General features: G+C 41.0%; 1 protein-coding gene across 3 annotated transcripts in view; it reads right to left on the bottom strand.

Annotated features, from left to right (window-relative positions):
• HNF4G (hepatocyte nuclear factor 4 gamma) overlaps positions 1–8,921 on the bottom strand; it is a 131,328-nt gene extending 122,407 nt beyond the window's left edge. For all 3 annotated transcript variants that reach the window (XM_085021212.1, XM_021089183.2, XM_021089184.2), the window contains exon 1: positions 8,640–8,921. The gene's annotated coding sequence lies outside the window, so the exon portion shown is untranslated. The remainder of the gene's footprint in view (positions 1–8,639) is intronic.
• Between the last annotated feature and the right edge of the window lie 15,384 nt (positions 8,922–24,305).

Genomic DNA, 24,305 nt, shown 5'->3' on the forward strand with positions numbered 1-24,305 from the left:
GTCAGGGATCTGGCGTTACCATGAGCTGTGGTGTAGGTCACAGAAGCAGCTCAGAACCAGCGTTGCTGTGGCTGTGGTGTAGGCCAGCAGCTGCAGCTCCAATTCAACCCCTAGCCTGGGAACTTCCATATGCTGAAATAAAAATAAAGAACTTGATCATACTGTTTTTTTCCCTTCGCAAATTAGCTAACAAATACATATAACAAATACATATAACAAATATACTTTATTCATATAGAATCAGAACACCTAAAAGAAAATTCATGGAATCTGGAAAATCCCTTGAGATTCTGGAGTTTTAGTTAAACACCCAATGCTGACTGTGAATTTTTGAAGGACTACACCTATACTCCCCAGCTTGTATCAGGGTTTACTCTACCATCCCTGTCTGACTGGGTTAGCGGTCTCTTGCCCTTGCAGACCATCCCAGCTGTCACTCTTTCCTCACACATTAAACTTACACATGCTCACACACTAGCCAAATATACCTGAGCTCAAAACACCAAAATGTATATTTAATATTCAGCACACTTATTTCCAAATCTCAGTGTCTCTCCATGTTTGTCACAGGACTTAAATAAAATAATGGAGCGCCAAATACTGCATGCTATGTATATGAAAGAATCTATAAACTGTGACACTCGATTATTAGTATCAATATTGTTCTCATATGGATATTTATTCATGATAGTCTCACACACACACACACACAAAGAGTCTAAAGTCCATAGCGTGATACCAAAAAAATCTCTATTTTCAGGCTTCTTTCTTGTGTGAACTCACTTTCCATCACCTTTTCCTATTTTGCCACACATTAAGCCTTTTAAAACCACAAAACCAACTTTTTCATTTGCACGTGCTATTCCTATTTATGACTAAAATGTTCTTTAGTCTCTTCTCTCAGTCAAATCCTACCCCCTGTATGAGAACAAATTCATATAGAGATCCTATTTTTAAAACTTATATCTGATAAAGGACTTTTAAAGTATACACAGAACCCTTAAAACTCAAGAATAAGAAGGTAAACAATTCAATTTTTAAAAGACTGGTGGGACAGAGGGGCACGGATGCATAGGTTTTGAACCACCGAAGAAAATTCATGAATGGTACAAAAGCTCATGAAAAGATGTTCAGCATCACTAGCCATCAGAGAAATGCAAATTAAAACCACAATTAAATCTCATCATCTACCTTTTAGAGTTAAAAGACTGACCATAACAAGTGTTAGTAAAGATGTGAAGAGACTGGAACTCTCATACTACTGGTGGGAACATAAAATGGTACAACTACTGTGGAAACTGGTTTGACTGTTTCTTCCATATATCTAGCCTTTGATTGCTAGGTAACTATAGAAAACAAATGAAAACATATGTCCACACAAAAATTTTGTACAAGAATGTTCAGAGCAGCTTTATTTGTAAGAGCCAAAACTGGAAACTGTTCAAATGTTCATCAACAGATGAATAAATAAAGCATGGCATATCCATACAATGTGATGGTATTCAGTTAAAATTTTCTTTAAAAAGAACGAGCGTTTGCTAGATGCAACAAAAGTTATGAATCTCAAAATAATTGTGCTGAGAGAAAGAAGCGAGATACAAAAGAATAACCCCATGATGCCACAAATAAGAAATTCTAGAAAATACAAACTAATCTGCAAAAGCAAAAAGTAGATAAGTGGTTGCTTCAGGACAGAGGAGAAGGAAGGAAGAAGGAATAGGAGAGAGGGTTATAAGGAGCTTAAAGAAACCTTTGGGGGTGTTGGCTATCTTCACTATCTTTATTGCAGTAATTGTTTCACGGGTAAATACATATGTCAAAACTTTTTAAATTGTGCACTTACTTTTTATTGTACATTAATTGTACCTCATATATCTGTTTCTTTAAAGAGGAATAAGCCATTGATACATAGAACAAGATAGATAAACCCTAAAATGATCAAGCTAAAGGACAAAAAGCAAGACACAAAGAGCTATATAGTTTATGATTCTATTTATATATTATTCTGGAAAAGGCAACCCTAGGAACAGAATTCACATCAGGGGTTGATGGGGAGAGGTGAAGGGGGTTGACTGCAAAAGGGCCTCAGGGAATGGAGGGAGGGGTGTGCAGAAATGTTCTATATTATATCCTTATTGTGGTTGGTGATGATTATAAACTGCATACATTTGTTGAAACTCATTGAAGTGTTTGGTTAAAAAGGATGGGTTCTATTGAACGTAAAACCCATCCTTTTTACTATGTCAATGCAATGTAACAAGTTATATCCCTTTTGACTTAAAGAATTCATATGTCATCTTTTATGTAGCCTAATTCAGTAAAAGTTAGTGGGCCTTCTGCTAGGTTTCTACTACCCTTCTCCAGTGCTCAATGTTGGCCCTTGTCACAGTGAGTAATAAGTCTTTAAAGCATATTCCTAACCAGACATGAAAATCTTAGGAAAAAGTTATTTCTAATCATTGCTTAATCCTCAAAATAGGATGTAGGGTTTGAAAATTAGGTTCTCAACAAATGTTTTAATTCATTGCTGGTATTTTCACCTCCCTTCTCTATTACAGCTACTCATTCATTCAATGAACACATGCTCATTAAACCTCAGCTAAATGCCCATCTAAAGAAGTGAGCAAGAATAATATATTTCTTACTCTCAGAGGCCTAACACTCAAGCTCAAGCGAATCCTCATCAAATCTGAAACTACAATGTGTGATGAAGTTGGGAAGTATCATGACAGGGAAAGAACAAGATACAATTCAACTGGTATAGTGGGTCAGGAGGTCAGGACAGGATATTTGCGCAAAGACCTGCAACATAAGTGGGAGTCGGCTGGAATGGAGAGGGGAAGTGGTGACAATGGCTGAGAGTTTTCCAAACAATGGCTACAGCACTTTGGAGGTGCAAAGCATAGTGCATTTGAGGAACGAGAAAAGATTCACCCCAGCTAAAGACAAAAGTGAGGAATGCAAGAAAAGAGAGATGAGGCTTGGAGTGGAAATCATAGTCCAGATCACATGGGATCTAGTGATGTGGATTTCAAGAGAAGGCCATTGAGAAGTGAACAAATGGTTTTAAATGGAAGAACAAAGACAATGATCTGATTGATCACTCTAACTGCCATCACAGGAACTGACCGGGGGTAAATCTAGGAAGGGAGAATGATTGGTTGTTGCACAAATTCAGATTAAAAATAGTAATTACTTTGCCAAAAATTAGCCCGAACTAGAGAAACAATCCTTTTCCTAAACCCTTGACAACCTGGTTTAAATGGCTAAATAAGGTTTAATTTTGCCATACAAACCAATTTTCAAATTGTGAACAACCTGCAGGAATATAATAGGTGAGAAACTATAAATCCATAATGACCATGATCAAATCAAAGCTTCCTTTACAATCCTAAAGATTAAAGGTCAGCTTCAATCCCTCACATTCCCTCACCTTCCTTTTTCTACCATTCTTAAGTTCAGTTTAAAGAACCCCAAAACATCTCTAGATTCTATCCTATCCTCTTCACATCTCCATTGCCCTTGGGAAAGCTTCCCACTTATTTCTGTCTCTTGTCTGTCCCTCTTTGATCCAGCCTCCAAAATGCCTCCAATACATTTTAATTAAGAGAGAAAGAGAGAGAAAGCTTTCATAAACGAATCTATTTACAGACTTTTGATGGCTCCCTATTGCATAGAAGAGATATCTCAAATCTTTGTTACCCACGGGTTCAAGACTGTCAGAATCTGGCCCAGTGTTTCTTCCCCACTTCATTGCTTGACATTCCACCTATTTCAAATGCAATCTCTACCTTTCTGATCCTTCTCTCTTCAGCAAGTTCCAATCAGAAAATCATTAACCCCTCCATGAAATCTCTTCAGGCTACTCAAGCTAACTATATCCTCTGTGCTTCCATTTTCCATGGTATTTTTATTTTATTAATGCAAAGGTTAGGTTATCACCCTATGAAATAGATAGTTATATATGTTTGTCTTACAAGTAGATTATTTGTGTTTCAAAGTGGGGACACTGATTTATTTCTACCAGGCATCTAGTACAGTGCATATAATTTCACTCCATCTAAATTAATACATAGATTTTATTTGCAAACTATGTCCATGATGTCTAAAACAAGAAAACGCAAAAGAAAAACACACTGGGACAGATTTCATAATCTTTTTAGTAAGCCAGAAACACAAGCAAAGTACAACACAGTATGCAAGCCTTGAAGAATAATACTCAAAGATTCAAAATATTAAATACTAAATTACCAGGCACAGTCGATGCTATCAGCAGATACTTTTAAATGAGGCAGGAACACACTACCTCGATGTCTATGTTGACTTTTTGCTATTAGATATAAATGTGATATTCTTCTGTATTGAAATAAGTTAAACATTCAACAAAGAAAATACTTGGCTTAAATAATACAAGAATTAATCCATGTACACTTTAAGAGAAAAGAATGTTATTGTCATTTTAAAACTTTTTCAGTGGAGGCACAGAAATGTTAAATAATGCACAGGGACACACAGCTGGCAGAGGGCAGAACAGAGATTTGTACTCAGGTTTTCATGATTTCTAAGCCCCTGTTCTAACCGCTGAACTAAATTTAGGGGGATCCTTGTCTATACCGCTTAGTTAAAAGTTTCATGAAGTCAGGGAGTACATCTCTCTTATTCATCGTTGACCTCCGAAGTCTATTAGAGGGCTTGGCCAGGTCTTTAGGAGTCCATAAGCTCTTAAAGTCTCATGCAATTTGTTTGTGTATGTAAATACAATCTCTCTAGAGACAGAGTCAATAAAAACAAGGGACTCTTATTAACAACTTACCTTAAATCAAGCAGTGTTTTAGATGAATTATCTCATTCTATCACAACAACGACAGCAACACAGAATACATGCTGAGTACTCAGTATATGCCAGGTATTGTCCTAAATATTTTCATGAATTAATGTATATAATCATCATACCAATACTACAAGATAAGTATTGTGATCACATACACTTCAAAAATGAGGAAATTAGGCCTCAAAGAGGTTAACTTTGCCCAGTGCCCCAGCTTCTGCGCCCCTTTTAGTATATAGCTGGACAGGAATATAAATGCCCCTGTGTGAAAACAAAGCCTTCTCTCTTTGCTTGTAGCCCATGAGATGGTCATTCGCAAAAACATTCATATGTTCCAAAATGTTAAAAGAATTATAAACAAATAAATACATAAATAAATAAATTCCTCTTGCATTTCCAAAAAAATCATCTTGATAAAACCAAAGGTTTTCATGTCAATACAATGTCAGGGGCTACAAGTTAATTTTCCAAATACAGAGAGCCTGCTGTCTCCTTGTGTATTAAATACAAGGTAGGGAGAATAGGTAGTAAGGAGATTTGTTAAAGGGTATTAATGAATAGGCAAGGTAGTATTGAGTTCCAAAGGTACTTACACAAGTATGCAAATATGGCTAAAGGAAGCTCCTGAATATCAGGAGCAGGGCTGCTGTGAGCCCTTACAGCCATTTTGTGACTTAGAAAAGTGACTTCCCCCAAGAACACTCAGCCAAGAATAAGGGGACATAGCTTGGCCTCTCGGGTCCAATCAAGGTATCATTCCTCACTTCCCCTTCAGAGGGGCAACCCTGTGCAGTGAACAACCAAGGACCATATGGAGATGCCATGGTTACCATTATGGCCTAGAGCCACAGTAGCCAGAATTAAACAGGATTTAATGATGTGTAACCTTAGTCAAGTTTTTAAATTTCTCTCTGTTTCATTCTTCCCATCTGAAAATGGGAAGGATATTAATATAATAGATTCTTGTTTAAAGAATCTAAAAGGAAAAAATGCAAATAAGTGGCCTAGAACAATAAGTAGCATATATTCATAATTCACTTAGTTTCAGCTAAAATATATATATACTACTAATATTCTTAAATAGCTCTCCCAACTGTAAGAGTAAGCCATATCTGAAGCATTCCACAGGTCTGTGTAAGGGCTGATTAATACCAATAGGTGCCAGTTCCTATGGGGAGGGTTGAAAGAAGTATCATTATACACTCAGAATGTACAACAATGAATCATGGATGTATCATTGTACAAGATGTATCATTGTACACTCAGTTGTTTTGTTTGCATCTACAGCTTCCTCAGGACCAAAAATTATGTTGTCTTATTTAAAATTGTGCTTTCATCCCTGAGGATGTGAATCCTCTTTTATGAAGGTGGCAAACACATAAGTCAAGATCCACAAAATCATTAACAGCAACTACTAGGCACTCCAGAATCATGGGTTTGCAAACCAGAAATTCTCACTTACCAAGTACCAGTATCTCCAGCTATTCAGTAAATGACAGATAGCAACTAATACAGTGGCATCTTTTATAAGCTCAAAATAAGGTGGTATTTTGAGATGCATTTAATTCCCTTTCCACTTTATGACTAGATTTTCAAAGCAAAATTCTCAGACTCTCCAAATCATATATTATAGGACCAGCTTATATAATTTCCTAATATTCAACTTCAACAATGAGAAATTCATTTTTCAGCAGCCACACCGGCAACGTTTTAAACAGATCATTATATACAGTGTTGGCAAGAATATGGTAAATATACTGGGAGTACTTAGGAAGGCTCTTTGCAAGATCTATCGAATTTAGAGTGAACATTCCCCTGGAACCAGCAATTCTCTTCTCAGAAAAAAATATTTAGGAACACCCTTGCAGAGGTAATGTACACAGATACCCACTGCATCACTGTTTGTAATAGTAAGAAATTGGAAAATCCAAGTATGGGAATATTCTGAGGGATACTGGCTGGCTGGCTACATTGAGTAGCCATTAAAAAAATTATTTTAATACATTGACAGAGAAATATTAGATATAAATTTCAGGACACTGATATATGAACCACTATCCAATTTTTTTTGAAATAATGGAAGAAAAATTTCTGTGGTTATACACAAGAAGGGACATAAATCCAACCATCAATGGTGGTTATACACATGGAATGGAATAGGGAAGGGGGTTCAATTTATTGTTTACCATAATTTTTTTATGAATTCTAAAGGTACTAGTCAAGTACCTTTAGAATAGTACCTTTAAAATTCATAGAAATAACAAGAATCTTCAAAAGAAATGAAAGTCCAAAAAAAAGTTATTTTTTGCATAGGGGTAATAAAATCTTAGCAATCCAAAAAATTAATTTCCACTGTCCCATATGCTTATAATCACAACCACAGAATTACATGCTTATGAGATCTTAATTGACACTTTAGTTAAAAAATTAGACTACCTTCATAAGGCATGTTGAGAAACTTTCCCTATTTATAGGCCTATAAATGGAGCTTAGGAGGGGTGGGAAGAAGAGAATAAACAACTCTCAATCTCTACTCCACTTTGAAAAGTGAAGAATGAGTGGTTTACCACCACTGGCCACCTTTCTCTCCTCCACCCTCTCCCCCAAATGGTATCATGGAGGAGCCCAACCCTCCTAGGCCACTGACTTTCAACCTCACAATAAATATATCAGGTGACTTGCCTAACAGTGAATACAAAAGATGAAAACAGAGGGAAGTGTGATGAGAGGGCCACAAGGGGGACAGTAAGCTTCTTAGAAAAAATGTTGATAGTTGGAGGGGAAGAATATTGTCATGATGAAGGAATGCTTGTTAAGAGAGAAGGTACAAGTAAAATGAACAGAAAAGCGGGAATAAGTAACAAAAGAAAAACAGGAAATGTTACTGTTCATGAGGTGTTTAGTTTTCATGACATCACACTAAGTTTTGAACCTCTGTATTCTGCATTCTCTAGCCCGTGCCCTCAATGGAAAGCTGACTGAAGACTGCTTGTTGGAGAGTGGTCCTTTAACTCTGCTTTGAGCACAGCACACCAGGTATGAAGCCCATTACATTCAATTCAAACATCTTATCACGTGCTGGCTTATTCCCGTTAGAGATGGAATGAATGATTACTGCTTATCTAGCACCTTGCTTAAACAAGCTTCCAAAGGATATTTCTTCCCAAAAGAAGCTAAAGTGGTTTAAATAGAATTAGATATATTTATGCACATACGAGTATAGATAGATAGACAGACAGACATATACATATATTTTTCATATAATCTCTCCAGCAGCATCACTGGAAGATGCCCACTCTCAAGATGTGTCTAAGAGACAAGTGGCAGAAACGGAGACTGGAGCAAAGGCCTTACAGTGATGCTTCAGGACGAAGCACCTCCCTACACACCTCCACGGGCCATAGACATTCCAAAGCCCTAGACTTGCCCCAGGCACCCCCCAAAACAAAATAAAACTCCACCTAAGCCCCCAGAAGACCTAGCAACCACGTGACCCGCCGACAGACACCGAAACTTTCGCTGCCAAACAAATCCAAGTTTTCTTTTACTCTTCCACGGGGAACGTCTCGCGCATGCCCCCCGCTGCCTCTCCTGCCCTTTCTTCTTCCCTCCACCGCAGGTTGTGGGAGGCCTCAGGGTATCTGCTTTCAAGCTTGCCTGGCCTAGGGGTCCTAAGGCTCAGTCCCTCCTGGGCGGGCGTCCCTCGTCCAGCAGCCTGAGGGGAGCTGAGCCTCCTCCTTGCCCCACACCGGCCGGGGGCGGAGGATTCCGGCTCAGCCCCAGGCGCCGGGGCGTCGGCTAAGAAACTTACCTGCGCGGAGCCGCTGCCGGAGCTCCCGCGTCGCAGTCAACTGCGCGGCAGCCGCCGCATCTCCCGGCAGCAGGTCCCCCCAACCCGCCCTTGCAGCGGGGTCCTGTGCCGCACTTTTCCCAGCCTGGGAAGTAGGTTGAAAGCGCGGAGGTGGGAGGTGGGGGTGGGGCGGGGTGATCTGGGAGAAGAGGCTTAAGGATGTTGTTGTCGTTTGTTTGTTTGTTTGTTTTCCCCGATCTCTAGCAAAGACTTTAGACCATATGCTGGGAGAATATTAGCTTTGCTCAATGGCGACAAAGCCGCGGCCTGTCTCTCACAGTCCGATCGATTTACTAAACAAACTGAAACGTGGGTGGGGATGTTAAACAGTAACCAGCAGCCTCAATGAAAACTGAAAGCGGCGGGGCCGCCGCCGCCTCGGCGCGCTCATTTCCCTGTTCCCAAGGCCCCAGGGCGACCAGCGGGAGGGCCAGTAAGTCCCAAAGCCCGGCCTGCGTGGACCTTAGCTGCTCTCCGGGGCCTCCCGGAGGCCGCCAGGCGGCACCTACAAGCCACATGCCTTAATTTCCACCATCAGGGCTCGGCGCTCGGCGGCTCGACCACTGGGTGCCGGAGTCCTCTCTCTCCCGCCTCCCGCACCCGGAGGACCCCCGCCAGGTTCCGCGCCCGCGGCCTGAGGCTAAGCAAGGTCCCCGCGACGCAGGCACCGTCCCCCTACCCCGCCCGGGTCATGCCTCGCCCAGGGCGGTGTCAACCCTGGGCCAGCGCGTTTGGACAGGAGGTTGCGGAGAGAAGTTTGCTGACCCAAGAATGCAGATATAATTCCGAGCCATTGAGCCAATGACAAAAGGGCCGGAAGTATTAGTAAAGGGAATCAAACAGGTTCCTAGGGACAGCACCGAGGCCGCACCACTAGCGGAAGCCGCAACCTCTGGCCGCTGGGGTTAATTTCTGCCTGAGGCTTGTGACCACCTTGCTCTGCTGGAGTTCTGGGAAGAAGAGGAAGACTGGTTTTCCATTCCCGGTCAACCCAGCCACCTGTGGATTCAGTCACTTTGCACCTCTTTACATAAGTATCCGATGGAAAGCTTGCTTTCGTCTTCCCATTACCCTAGGCGCAGTCGCAAACTTTAGACTTTGACAAATGATGCTCAGACCCATTTGAGATGCTCTGGTCATCTGGATCAGGCTTTTGTTAACCAAGCAATAGTCAGAAGCTGTGGCTTTTAAAAACATCTCAACAATTTAACTTCGTGATTTCAGGAATGAATGACTTCAGGTCAAACAAGTAATTATCCTCATGCGATAAATAGTTACTTAATCCGTAAGGTTTTTCTTTTCCGACCAGGGGGTTGGCAGATATTTTAAGACTGTAATAACAATGCCAGGGAGATCAAAGGGCTAGGTATTTTTTTCTTTTTCTTTTTAGATCGGGTTTACTAAACTTTCTCAGTTTCCTCCTTCTGAATCTCTTGCTGAAAGGCTCTTTTAAAAACAAATGGTTGTTTTAGAAATCAGAACAAAGGGGAGAGATCATATACTATTTTCTTTAAATCGACCCTGTTGAGCAAAACACATTCTTTAAGTCCTCATTGCCCACGTGGTCTGCAAACCCTGTCAGAGTGAGGGCCTCTGCCCATGCTGGCTCCAGGAAAACTGTCCAGAGAATGCTGAAGCGGAAAAGAAACAATTAGCAGGTTGTATTTATTATGCAAATATTTCACAGGTATGTTGTTTAAAGATTACCTGTGGACATTCTCTTTAAAAATATTTCCAGATACTTGGATAGTGAAGGTTGTCTTATTACTTGCCAAAATAAAAATATACAGTTCCCATAAAACGCTGAAAAGTCTGAGAACAGAAACTGTCCATTCGCATTCACGGGAGCTTTAATGCCATCTGACATCTGTTGTTCCCAGAAGAGAAACCATATTTTAGTTCAATAGCCTCAGTTTATTTCATTGCTAGCAATTCATGATGTCAGTGGGTTGGGTTTTGGATGATCAATTCCTCATCAATGTGTCGCAGAATCGCTGATCTACCAGGAAGTGATCATCACATATTCAGTGTTCAAAATTATTTTGACACAATATGTAGAATGTCTGCCAGGGAATTTTATCGCCACAAGGATTATGAGTAATAATAAGGAAATTGACAGTATATTAAAAGAAGTATAAACTCTGTTAAGACTTTGCTATCTTCTAAAGGAAGCATTGCATTTGTTCAATTTAGAAAAATCTCCAAGAGTGTATGTAACACTGCCAGTCCTCCTGCATCAGCAGCAAGTAGGGAGTGGTTTCAGGTGACTAAATAAATAAACAAATAGGTGACTCTGAGGGCTAAAGGAAAGTATGGGGAGTTGGCTCAGCTCTCGGTATGGCAGTTTTTTCTAAACCAACCAATGTCAATTGATCAAATTTTAGAGCATCACTTATATTGTCCCTAAAACTAATATATTATGATTCTTCATGGCGTGGATTTATGATGCTGAAAATGAAAAACGTGCTCCATGCACGGCGAGGTAGGGAGTGGTGGAACAGCACAAGGAGAGGAAAGAGATCGGGATAATTTTTTAGGGAAAGATTCTCAGAAGATGCAAAGTACTGTTTCAATAGTTAGTGTTTAGGAAGAAATTATACACATATATATTTATGTCACATGTGCTCCGAAACTAAACACAGAAAAGTGGCATCAGAAAACCCTTTGCCTCACTTTACGTCCCATTTAGCCTGGGCTTTTCCTTTCCGCTTTGATCACCATTTTTGCACCATCCCCCCCCCCCCCCCCGCCCTTCTTTCCAATGCCCCCAGACCGTCTGGAGAAAAACTCCGCGTTTTCCCGGGAGCGTTTCTGATACTATTAATGAAAAGCAGTGGCCTCTGGCAGAGCGCTTGGGAGGTGGGGAGGGCGCGGGCAGGCGCGCGGAACCTCGAGGGAAAAAAAGGTCTTGAAGATTCCTACACCTAGAGACCGTGTTTCCGAGGGCAACCCCAGCCCCTGGCCAGTACAGAAACCTTCCCAAGATGCGAACGGACGTGTCCTCTACTGGTCCAGGCGACCCCCACCTCCCCTGACCTGGTGCGACCGTCGTCGCACCCACACTGGAGCGGGCCACCGCCTCGGCGGGCGCAGTCCGTGAGGATGGCCGGCCACCCTCACGCACGCTTACACGCCTTGGGAAAAACAAAGGAAAAGTCAAACGCTCATGCAGTTCTCCATTTGCCGATTCTTTCTGGATTTGGGCAAAATCCAGGTGACTCCTTGCAGGCTATTCGTATGTAAAGAAAGGCGAGCTGGAAGCAGCCACCCGGACTCAGGTGAAATTTAAAAGTCTGGAGCGGCGCTAAGCGCATTCCCAACTCTACCTTTCGGGCTGTGTTTGACCTTGGGGGCAAAACAACGGGTAAAGTAACCTCGGCCAGAATTTCAAAAACTCTCTGGACTCCACCGCATATTTTATGCATCAGAAGTGAAGGCCGGGATCCCGATACTTGGGACTGGGGTGAGGAAAAGGCTTTGCTAGCGGGTAGTGGGCTGAGGGGAACAGCCTAGAGCCATCCAGGCCTCGGGGCTTTTCCCCTCCCGCAGCTGCTCGCGATCTTGTAGTCCACCCCCTTCTCTTTCAGAGAAAGCACAGACCTTTTGCACCCTAGTACAGCCCTGAGCGAGGCACTGCCAGGGGCTCCCGCCGCGGGGAAAGAGGATGCTAAGCCATTTCATCTCCTCCGACCCTGCGCAGTCGCTTCCGCGAGGTCTGCCTCTCCTGCCCGGAGTAGTAACAGATTTTGACTCTGAATCCCGGGCTTTGGTATCCTGGTCTGTTGGAGTTGCCAAACTTTCTTCGGGGCACCCGCCTTTAATACTTTGAATTTAAAGTGGCAAAACAAACAAACAAATAATAATAGAAACCTCAAAACCTAGCAGAACAGGCAGATTGAATACGGAGGAGGAACTGACTGGTGTCCCTTCAACAGCACCGCTATCAACACCGAGTGGATCCTAAAAAGTAACGTCCAGACCCTTGCATGGCTCTCTGGGGGAGTCGGGCACTTGAAAACACTTGTGAAAAGCTACAAGGCAAGGCCTCCAGGACTAGGCACCCTCCTTCGCCACGCATTGGTCCAGATAAAAATTGGCCTTTCTTGGAGTTCCCCTTGTGGCTCAGCGGTAAGGAACCCCGACTAGCATCCATAAGGATGCGGATTCGATCCCTGGCCTCGCTTTGTCAGTTAAGGATAACCCCCCCCCCCAACTGCCCTGTAGGTCACAGTGCGACTGGGATTTGGCGTTGCTGTGGCTGTGGTGTAGGCCGGCAGCTACGGCTCAGATTCAATCCCTAGCTTGAGGAACCTCCAGTCTAGGTGTGGCCCTTAAAAAAAAAAAAAAAAAAAGTCTTTTTGTTTTGCTCTAGTAACAGATCAGGAGCACCCAGATTAAGCCCGGAGTAAATATGGCCACGGAATGACCCTATTACCTGTTACTATAAATGTAAAACCAAGATTTCAGATTTAAGCTTCTAAATTGAAACCCCTCTTTGGATGGACGTTAGGCATCTAGCCGAGACCCTGTCAAAATCGAATATTCACTAATTCTCAACGTCAACTGTATGGGTCCTCTGCCAAAAAAAGCAAACTGCTAGGCTAGGTCTCTTTTATCCCTACCTCCTCTCTTTGTAGATTTCCTGCTGAAGTATTGATTGCCAAGATCTCTGCAAGATTTGCAAACTTTTACAGTCATTTATGGGGCAGGCAATAAAAAAGAGGTGATATGAACCTGCTAGTTCAAGGTGTAATTCAAAGATGTATTTGGTGCCCTTGGCAACTATCTGTGGGACCTGTTTGTCTTTGCAGAACACACCCTTCTCTGCAATGAACCCCTCTGCAACAAAGATTGGCCCTTTACATTTCCAAGGCCTTGGCCCCTCAATGGAAAGCATGAGCTCAAACCAGAAAATTCAATTATTTCTACCTCATTTCACTCCAGGGGAAAAATAACTCCAATCAAAATTGTGGAGGAAAAAAAAAAAAGAAAGAGAGAAAAGAAAAAGAATCATTTAAAAGTTCTTTACTTCCCTACTTTCTCCTATCATAAAGAAAAATAAACAAATCAATTACCAAGTTATAAGGTAATCACCAACTGCCCTTCGCATAACAAGACCTTCCATGGTGAGAAAATAAAAGGATTTAGATTATTCAGAAACAACACACCATTTAGATTGCATGTGCCCAAAGAAGAAAGAAAAAAAATCCTAAAGTTTTTGTGAAAATACATAGCTACTCAAATACAGATTTGTTGCTGGGCATTAGTTTCACAATTTTTCCATAAGAAAAATAAATTTGCAAAGTTCTGTTCTGTACTTGTAGATAAAACATAAAAGCCTTATTAGAAACTCTATACCCCTTTACCAGTTTTACCAGTTCTTTTTGTTTTTTAAGTCTATGTGTAGGAGACTGAGGGAAGTGAAAGAAAAAGAGAATCATTTCTAAAATTTCCTACCTTGGACCAAATCAGTGTTCTCATCCAGTGCTGCAAATAAGAAGAGCTGACACATAGCTTCTGAAAGGCATTCTGAATCCTCTACCTGCCATCTAGTGGACATAAAAGAAAATGAGATTCTAGACCTACTAAAAAGATTGAATCTCTAGCTGTTTTCTTATTTATACAAGCCAAGTCTAAGAAATAAAAAGGAAAATGCAACTTTAAAATTTAAAGGAAAAGGAAGTAAACAATTAGGGGATCTATAAAGTGATCATTCAATTGCATTCCATTTCCTTTTGTCTTTAGTCATCATTAAGGTTATTGATCTTTGCTGAGATACTCAATGTATTATTATAACTATACTGCAATTATAATATTGTATATTATATTATTATTCTAAATTATAATTTTTCTTCCGCATATCCTCTCCCCATAGATTTTATGCCTTTTGTCATCTGCTGAATTAAACTCCTTTTCAGTTTTGCATCTAGTTGATATTCAAATTTCTTTAAATTCAAAAAGAAACTAAGTATTGTACTTAGATTTGAACTTCTAAAATATCCACAGAAATCCACCCTCCATTTTGCAAGACACAGTGAAAGAGAGAGATAAAATAATTGAATAAATAGAGGAAGATGGAGTTCCCATCGTGGCTCAGTGGTTAACGAATCCAACTAGGAACCATGAGGTTGCGGGTTCAATCCCTGGCCTTGCTCAGTGGGTTAAGGATCCGGCGTTGCCGTGAGCTGTGGTGTAGGTTGCAGACGCGGCTCGGATCCCGCGTTGCTGTGGCTCTGGCGTAGGCTGGTGGCTACAGCTCCGATTAGACCCCTAGCCTGGGAACCTCCATATGCCGCAGGAGCGGCCCAAGAAATGGCAAAAAGACAAAATAAAAAAAAAATAAAAAAAAATAAAAAAAAGAGGAAGAAAGGAAGAAAAGAGAGAGAAAAAAGATGGGGTTAATTAAATACTTGCTCTTGATGCTTTGTTATAAATATTATACTCCTTTAAAAACTAACTTGACCAAATATCAAAAAACAGATAGGTTAAGATGTACTTAATTGGTAACTTAAACTACATTTCTTTCAGTCTCACATAATTAAATATTGAGGATATGGAGAAGCTTTGCTGCGCAAAATAGTCATTAACTATCATCATCACTATATTTTAATGATAGCCGACCTTTTTTGAAATGCCTACACTATGCTATGCACTGTTTTATGGGCTTTCAATCAGTTAATACATTGAGTACTTACAATAACCCTAAAAGATTTGTCTTATTAATGCCATTTATAGGTGAGGAAGATAAGTATCAGAATTATGAAGCTGGTAAGTTCGGAGCTGACCTGGTTCCAAGGTCAAGGCTAGCAACTTCCATATCATCCTGCCTCCCACAGAGAAATGAAGCAAAAAAAAAAAAAAAAAAAAACACTGCAATTCATGTTATGAGATAAAATAGATATAAGATACATCCAAAAGAAAAATTTGTTTGTTGAAATTTGGTATGCAAAATATCAGACACCTAAATGAAAAGGAAAAAAAATACCACTCATTAAGCACTAAGGAAATATATTCTCATAATGAAATAACATATTCATTTATCTCATCTGTTTAATATAATTTTTGACAGATATCAAAACTTTACTACAGATTTATCATACAGTCTATGCCCACTTATATTTTAAGTAATGAAGTCAAACAGTCCTTGAAAAGCCCTTCACCATACTACCAAAGATTTATCCTTGAATTTAACTGGCTCTATTGGCTCAATCATTTCCTCTCCTTGCCTCATTCTAATTTCAATTTTCATTTCCTAAACAAAATTTATATATATTCTGAACATATTTTTCTCCTCTTTAATTATTCTACTCTTTTCAATACAGCTGCTTTATATGAGCTCCTTCAAGAGTCAAGAATCTTACATCATTACAATTAAATGTATTCACATTCTCTCCATATCGCTGTATCATGAGAACAAGCTTTCTCTTCTGGAGGCAGATTGATGATTTTGGAAACTATAGGTGAATGATCAGTCTTCTGCTTTGTTTCATCTTCCAATACACAACATTCAAAATATTAATTATTAAGGAGCACTCTATTATGTAGGTATGAATTTAAGAGTAGTGACTGCTTTCAAAAGCTGACAGCAGCTGGCTCAGGATTCCTGCCAGGGTTTAACACTCACAAGTGAAGTCACCAGTTCTGCCTTTCTGAGGTCTCACATACCTCCAATCAAGATCAGACATCAGATAAAAAGCTCAGACTATGGCACTCAGGCCCTTTGTATCCCTCCTGAGTATCCCATGTGGATCTAAGTGCACCCTCCCCTTCTCAGGAAGAAATATTGATGCTCTCACAGGAAGAAGAGATTCAATTCCTGTTTAAGGTTAATCCCTCCACCTGTGTTCTTGATCCCATCCCTTCCTGCCTATGCCTGGCCTTGTTCTATCAATTATTTCTTTTTCTTGCATCTCTGAACTCTCTCTCACCAGTGGCTTCTTTCCTGCAAGTTGTAAATATGTTCAAATCTTACCAACAAGGTAAAAAAAAAAAAAAAAAAAAAAAATTTAAACTGAATTTGCTCTCTCTTCTCTGTCCCCTTCAGGTGTTGCCCTATTTTTTTGTCCTTTGCAGCCAAGAATGACTAGCCAAGGCAATTTATGGTCTCTTTATCAATGCTTCTGTTCACTCCTCTTCCCACCAGCATCTGGCTTTCATTGGTTCCATTCCACAGACTCTGCTCTTTGGAAGGGCCTTACTTAGTACCAATCCCTGGCTGGTAATCCAATAAGGACACATTGAGACCTTATATTAAGTTCGCCAGAGTCTATGTCTACTAACCCTCTTAAACATTCTCTTATCTATATTTCTTACCACCTTGTTCCAACCATCCGTAAGAACTGGTTTTTCTAAGGTTTTCCCCTTAGCCTCTTGTCTTCTCATGCTATATACACTCTTCCTGGGCAATCTCAGGCACTCTATCCATGTTCCCTATTATGAAATTGGCTATTGATCTTTCAATCATATTCAAACCCATAGCTTTCTCCTAAGTGCCAGTACTGTAGGAACTTTGATATTCCAATCACCTTCTAAAACTCTTAGATTTTTCATAGGCACTTCAAACTCAATATTTCCAAAACTCTCCTAAATTATCTTCTGTTTTTTTTTCCAGTCCATTAAAAAAATGAACACAAGTTCCTCCCACCCCTATAAGCACTATGACTGTGCCATGCTCCCATCAGGAAGTAGAGTCTGGAGTACAGATAAAATGAAGGAAGTATATAGATTGCAACCAGGAGGGTGAGAATCTCACACTGAGGATGGTAGGATGGGAAACCAGAAAGAGCTTGAGCCCTGAAGGAATTCTTGAGCTGCCTTCCCAATTGGGAACTCCTTACCTGCAGACTTTTTGTTATGGAAGAAAAACAAAACCCTTATTTTAATCCACTGGAGAAGATGAACTGAAATACTAACTCTAGGCAATGAAAATGGTGGCATCACTAATGGTTTCCATGTTGCTGGCTTAGACAGCTGGGTGAATCATGGTTCCATTAATTAATGCAAACTTTTCAGCAAGTTTGGGAAGAAGATAACTTAGGAGAGTTTGGGAAATACTGAGTTTGAAGTGCATGTGAGAAGTCTTTTTTTTTTTTTTTTTTTTTTTTTTCTAATCACAGAGAAAGCACAGAGAATAGGTACTGGGTGTGCAACTATAGTGACTGCTTCTCTCATATTTCAATACCATTTCACTTAACCTGTTACTATCTTTTTTTTTTTTTTTTGTCTTTTTAGGGCCGTACCTGCAGCATATGGAGGTTCCCAGTCTAGGGATCGAATTGGAGCTGTAGCCACTGGTCTACACCACAGACCACAACAACGCCAGATCAAGCTGTGTCTGTGACCTACACCACAGCTTACAGCAATGCCGGATCCTTAACCCACTGAGTGAGACCAAGGATGGAACCTGCGGCCTCATGGATACTAGTCAGACTTGTTTCCGCTGAGCCAGGACAGGAACTCCAACCTGGCATGGTCTTAATAATACTATTTTATCCATTGTATGCATTCACTTAACTTTCTAACTCCCTGCCTCCGGTTCATAATTAGCCTGGTCAGTTATATGCCCCCAACCCCATTCATATATTGAAGCCCTAATTCCTAGTGTGGTTGCATTTGGAAACGGAACCTCTAGAAAGTAAATAGATTAAAAGAGGTCCATAAGGGTGGGGCACTGACCCTGCAGGATTAACATTCTCACACGAAACACACTGGAGGGGTTGCTCTGTCCCCTCTCTCTCCATGTGTGCTCATCCAGGAAACCCATGTGAGGGCAGAGTGAGAAGGGGGCACCTGCAAAGAAAGAAGAGTGCTGGCACTGGAAACCCCAACACTGCCAACACCTTGCTCATGGACTTCTAGCCTCCAGAACGGTGAGAAGATAAATTTCTGCTAAGTCTGTGGTATTTTGTCATAGCAGCCAGTGTGGATTAGTGCAAGCTGTCTTTCTCTCAGAAGAAGTAAACAATTACACAAAGTGGAACACTGTAGGTTATGTCCAAGTGACTACGGACATCTAGCATGCCACCTAGGAACCCTAAGGCCTTCATGTGTCCCAGGCTATCAGTCTCTGCTCTGCCACAACATCCCAGATAACTTTCAGAAAGACACATTTACTTCCATGGTCATTCATTTGAAAACTTTCAATAGTTTCCTATCAGCTTCAAAAAGCTTAGCGTGGGCCTTAGTTGTTCTTCCCAGTTACCATTGATTTTCATGACCACTCAAAGCTCCCATCTCCTCCAAGCAAATTACAGCAGTGAAAGAATGGGTTTCTGTGCCTGGGCCCAATATGCTCGTCTCCCTCTGTATCTTTACGTCCATTGTCACATCCATCTGGGATGTCCCCTCCCTTATCTTCCTGCTGAACATGAAATGTACTCTTTTTTTTTTTTTTTTTTTTTTTTTCCTTTGGCTTTTTTAGGGCTGCACCCATTGCATATGGAAGTTCCCAGGCTAGGGGTCAAATCAGAGCTACAGCTGCCAGCCTACCCCACAGCCACAGCAACGCAGGATCTGAGCCACGTCTGTGACCTACACCACAGCTCACAGCAACGCTGGATCCTTAACCCACTGAGCGAGGTCAGGGATTGAACACACATCCTCATGATACTAGTCAGATTCGTTTCTGCTGCGCCACAACAGGAACTCCCATTTAGTCATTTTTGAGCCTTGTTCTTTCTGTAAACAATGAACCTTCTCCTGTAGTCCTCCTCTCAAGCCCCCTCCAACAGAGTTTGTCAGTTTTCCCTTCTGTGCTACTTCAATTTTCTCATATATACCATATGTCTTATTTCTTCGTCACCTGCTGCTAATTGTTAATGTGTCTGTAATCTTTGATAATAGGTTTTGTGACTGCGAACTAATAAATTTGGCTTTCGCTATCAGAAGACACACGAAGTTCTTTTAACATTTCCTTTTAATGAAATTCTGAGATACACAGTAGAGAGGTTGTTTGCCTTTTGGCTGCCAAAGCCTTACCTGAGAATGTACGTATGCTCTCAATTTATTTCTTCACCTTAGTTCATTGATAAGCTGTTGAAAGAGTATAAGAAATTCCTTTGTAATTACTAATAGCTTAATGCTTCATTTCTTTGAAGGTATCTGCATTTTAATAGATCTGGGAAAAAATTTTATGGAGTGAATAAATCTTGAATGGTGGAAACGCAGACATCACCAAGAATCAGGGCAAAGGGGTTCCCCATGTGGCACTTAAATTTTACACACTTGTGTATAACTTTCATCTCTGACTAAGGTTACCAATGCTCCCACTGCTGACATGGTAGATTCAAAAAATTAAGGCACCAGTCAATATTTATGGGGCTATTTGTCAAGTCTTGTAAATGCATTTGTGACACTCCAAAAATAGTATTTTTGCCACGTCACCACAATTACTCATAATGTTCATAAACTATCAATTAAAAATGTTACTGTAACAGACACTGTGCTAAGCACCTTGGGTATGATTTCACTTAGTTCTCATAAGAGCCCTAGGAGGTAGTTTTACTGATGCAAAACCACATGTATCCCAGAGTTAAGCGACAGGCATACAGGAATGTAGTAAAAGTTTGAACCCAGCAATCATACTTGGTTTCTTTTAAACGATGTCATTATGGGACTTGTTCACAATTGCTCTTTCTTCTAAGATTGGATTTGATCGTGCAGAACACAGTGAAACACAAATTAGCTTCTCCCTGTCCCCTGCCACACCAGCAGAATCAATGCTCTAGGAGCCTCCTCACGTTTAGCCAACATTTTATGCCGTTCGAAAGGATCTTCAAAAGCTGGTAGGGGTGTATTTTCACTTCTGCCACAGCCTTCAGGTACCTGATGTTCCTGTCTCTCCAAGTTCATTAACCTCTTCAGCCACAGCTGAATCCATGGTGAGTTATGTCAGGACTCATCTTTTTTTTTTTTTTTTTTTTTGTCTTTTGTCTTTATAGGGCTGCGCCTGCGGCGTATGTAGGTTCCCAGGCTAGGGGTCTAATTGGAGTTGTTGCTGCTGTCTACTACTACACCACAGCTCACGGCAATGCCGGGTCCTTAACCCACTGAGTGAGGCCAGGGATCGAACCCACAGCCTCACGGTTCCTAGTCAGGTTCACTTCCGCTGCGCCACAATGGGAACTCCACGTCAGTACTCTTCTCACCAACACCCTGATCTTACTTACTGGCCTTTGGCACTGAAGCTTATCCAGTTCACACAGAGTCTACTCTGCTCTCTGAACTCTTCCTCCCTGGCCTCAAGCTGGAAATTCTATCACAAAAGCAAGCTCCCCTTTCACAGCAGGTAAATTGAAGCTTCAACAAAGCCTTTGTAGGCATGCATATTCATATTCTTTCTTTTATCTCTTTGACTTAAAGTGGCCATTCCAGGTCCTTGTTAATCCATTGAAATGTATAACCTCAACCTCTGACCCCAGTGACTTACTCAAACACTTTGATTTATCCTTTGTGCCTCACTCACCTTTAACCATACCCCAAATCTCTTCGCCCTTATTTTCCTGAACCCCAATGTTTTATTTTTATTTACTTGGGAATATCTTTACCTGACTGTACCCTACCTTTATCTAGAACAAACACACTGAAATAGTCTCCAGCCACAACATTTCTACTTCTGAAAAAGCTGCCAGAGCTTTCCTTATTATTCTTACATGAAGCCTTAGAATGATCTTCATTTCCCCCTATTCCTGGCTCTTCTTGGCCACTTAATCACAAACTCTTGATGTTGTTTTATCCCAAACTCTTGCATCTTTTTTTTCCTTTCCATTAAATCAAGGCAATGATGTAGGAACTGATTTCTTTGCCTTTCGTTTCTTCCTTTCCCAAACCAACCAACACACTGTTAGTTTTGTCCTAAAACAAAACAGACTGCTTTCATTTAACTTTTTGGCTCCAGTATTTTACATGATGTCTGAATAACTAAAGAGAATTATCAAAACATCTAAGAAGGAGCATAGATGGGTGTCCACACTTGGCCCCAACCTTTTCCTATAAGAATTAGGTTAGGCTGGACCTGTGTGGCAGCAACAAACAACTGCAAAGTCTCAATGGAATAATTTTTTTTTTCGGCTGTACCCATGGCATGTGGAAGTTCTCAGGCCAGGGATCCAACCAATGCCATAGCAGCAACCCGAGCTGCTGCAGTGACAATGCCAGATCCTTAACCCACTGCACCACAAGGGAACTCCCTAGTGATACAATTGTTTTAAAAAGGAGTATACTTCTCAGGGCAAAGGCTGAGTCGTACTCTAAGAAGTGACAATTAGGAGTTCCCGTCGTGGCGCAGTGGTTAATGAATCCGACTAGGAACCATGAGGTTGTGGGTTCAATCCCTGACCTCTCTCAGTGGGTTAAGGATCCGGTGTTGCCGTGAGCTGTGGCGTAGGTCGCAGACTTGGCTTGGATCCCGAGTTGTTGTGACTGTGGTGTAGACCGGCAGCTATAGCTCCAATTAGACCCCTAGCCTAGGAACCTCCATATGCTGAGGGTCCAGCCCTAAAAAGACCAAAAAGAAAAAAAAAAAAAGTGACAATTATCAAGACTACATAGAACTTGAGGCTCTGCATTCAACAAGAGCCCTCCATATTCATGACAGCATGAACTCGATGAGACTGGAGAATCACAAAGGGTCTTTTTATTGCCTCAGCCTCAGCCAGACACATGTCCATCTGAATCAGGCTTAATTATCCCGGAATAGCTGCATGGCCCCTTCTAATAGTTTGTACCAAGGAAGTATCATTTTTATGTGCCCAGAAAGAAATATGAAATGGAATTTAGTAAACTTATGGCATTTCTCACTTCTTAGTAATAAAGCTTGGAACCATCCATTCCTTTGTATGGGCTGCCCCACCGTCCTGCAATATTCTTTCCACTTCTCTTTAGGGAACAATGAAAATGCTCCATATATTCAGAAAAGAAAACTGTTCTGACCACCGTAATTCAGAAGGCTTTCTCTTTTCCTTGAATTATTACAGAAACTTTTTTTTTTTTAAATCCGTCATTCTTTTGCTGCTATGCTAGCTATTAACTATATCCTCTGAATATTTCTGATTATCTGTCTTCTATACTTCCTGTTTGTCTTTAGATAGGTGGGACCATGTGACTAGTTTTGAGCAGAAGAGTGCCACCTGTGGGCTGAAGCATTTAATTGATGCTATGACACCCTTAAGGGCCTTCCTCTCAACCTTGGTCTTTAGTTGATCCAGTGAATAAACCATCTGCTTGGGGTGAAAAGAAAGTAGAGTACAGAACGCAGTCGCTAGCTACTCCACCAGGGATATTTGTATAAATGTGAAAAAAAAATCCTGGTTTTTAAGCTAAAATCTGTGTGTTTGTTTGTTAATGCAGTACAATCTAGCCAATTTTTTTCTTTTCTTTTTTTTTTTTTGTCTTTTCTTGAGCTGCTCCTGCGGCATATGGAGGTTCCCAGGCTAGGGGTTTAATCGGAGCTGTAGCCATCGGCCTATGCCAGAGCCACAGCAATGCGGGATTCAAGCCGCATCTGCAAACCTACACCACAGTCACGGCAATGCCAGATCCCTAACCCACTGAGCAAGGCCAGGGATTGAACCTGCACCCTCATGGTACCTAGTCGGATTCGTTAACCACTGTGCCACAATGGGAACTCCTACAATCTAGCCAATTTTAAGTGAAACGAATTGGTACTAGAAGTGTGATGCTACTTTATAAGGATACTAAAGCCCTGTAAAGCATCAGGCAATCGTTAGAGGACTGAGCAGTCATAGGCTGTGAAGAAACTGGTTTCAAAAACTGGGATCCATGAACCATGTCAATGAAGCATTTTAGTAAACTGTTGATTCTATTAACTAGGAAGTTAACTTGATTGCCGGGAAACACAATCTGAAAATAGATGTTAGAAACAATGTTTGCTGCTATTGGCTATGTTTGACAAGCAATTGTAAGACAAAGATGATTAGAAAAATGAGTTTGCTGATTTAGAAGCAGAAGCGAAAAGAAATAGAAAAATTTAGGGGACTTGGAGAGTTGGAAAATTCAAATATTTCTTAATCCCAAGGAGTACAAAAATAAACCTAGCTCACCAGGCACCTGGTGGGTGAGGAAGACACCATTCTAGCCGGTAGATGGAGTAGAGATAATCTCTGGCACAAAGGAACAGAACAATTGCTCAAGATTTCACCAAAGGGGACTAGGGGAAAGGTCCTAGTGGAGGGGGATGTTATGGAAGAGGTGATAAAGGTACAGATCTTTGTAAAAATAAGGATGGAACAATGCCTACAAGGACAGCTAAGATCACTCATTTCTGTTAAGCTGTGCCCTCACCCTGCAAAATGATGAGGGCCTGAGAGCTGATAACCAGAAGTTAGTAACTAAGCATGGAAGTCAAGGAACCTCTCTCTTAGCTAACAAAGAGACCCTCACTACCTATAGAGGAAGGGCAGACATTGTTGAGGAAAGGCTGAAGGCCTAACCATTACAATTATAAGACTGCAGAGATGCCTGAATGCTCAGCTCTGGCTGATCTGTTACATGATGCTTGGGAGTCTAGTGGGGACAACCTGGACTCTTGAATCCTGGTGCACATTTTACATGGCTCCCATGGTAGAGCAAGATGAATGAACCTAAGAAGGTTGCTTCTTTAACCACACT

The sequence above is a fragment of the Sus scrofa genome, chromosome 4, assembly GCF_054392235.1.
Source record: "Sus scrofa isolate SSC_HxYL_T2T_F1_AM1 chromosome 4, Sscrofa_HxYL_maternal_Yorkshire_Landrace_v2.0, whole genome shotgun sequence".
Taxonomy (NCBI): Eukaryota; Metazoa; Chordata; class Mammalia; order Artiodactyla; family Suidae; genus Sus; species Sus scrofa.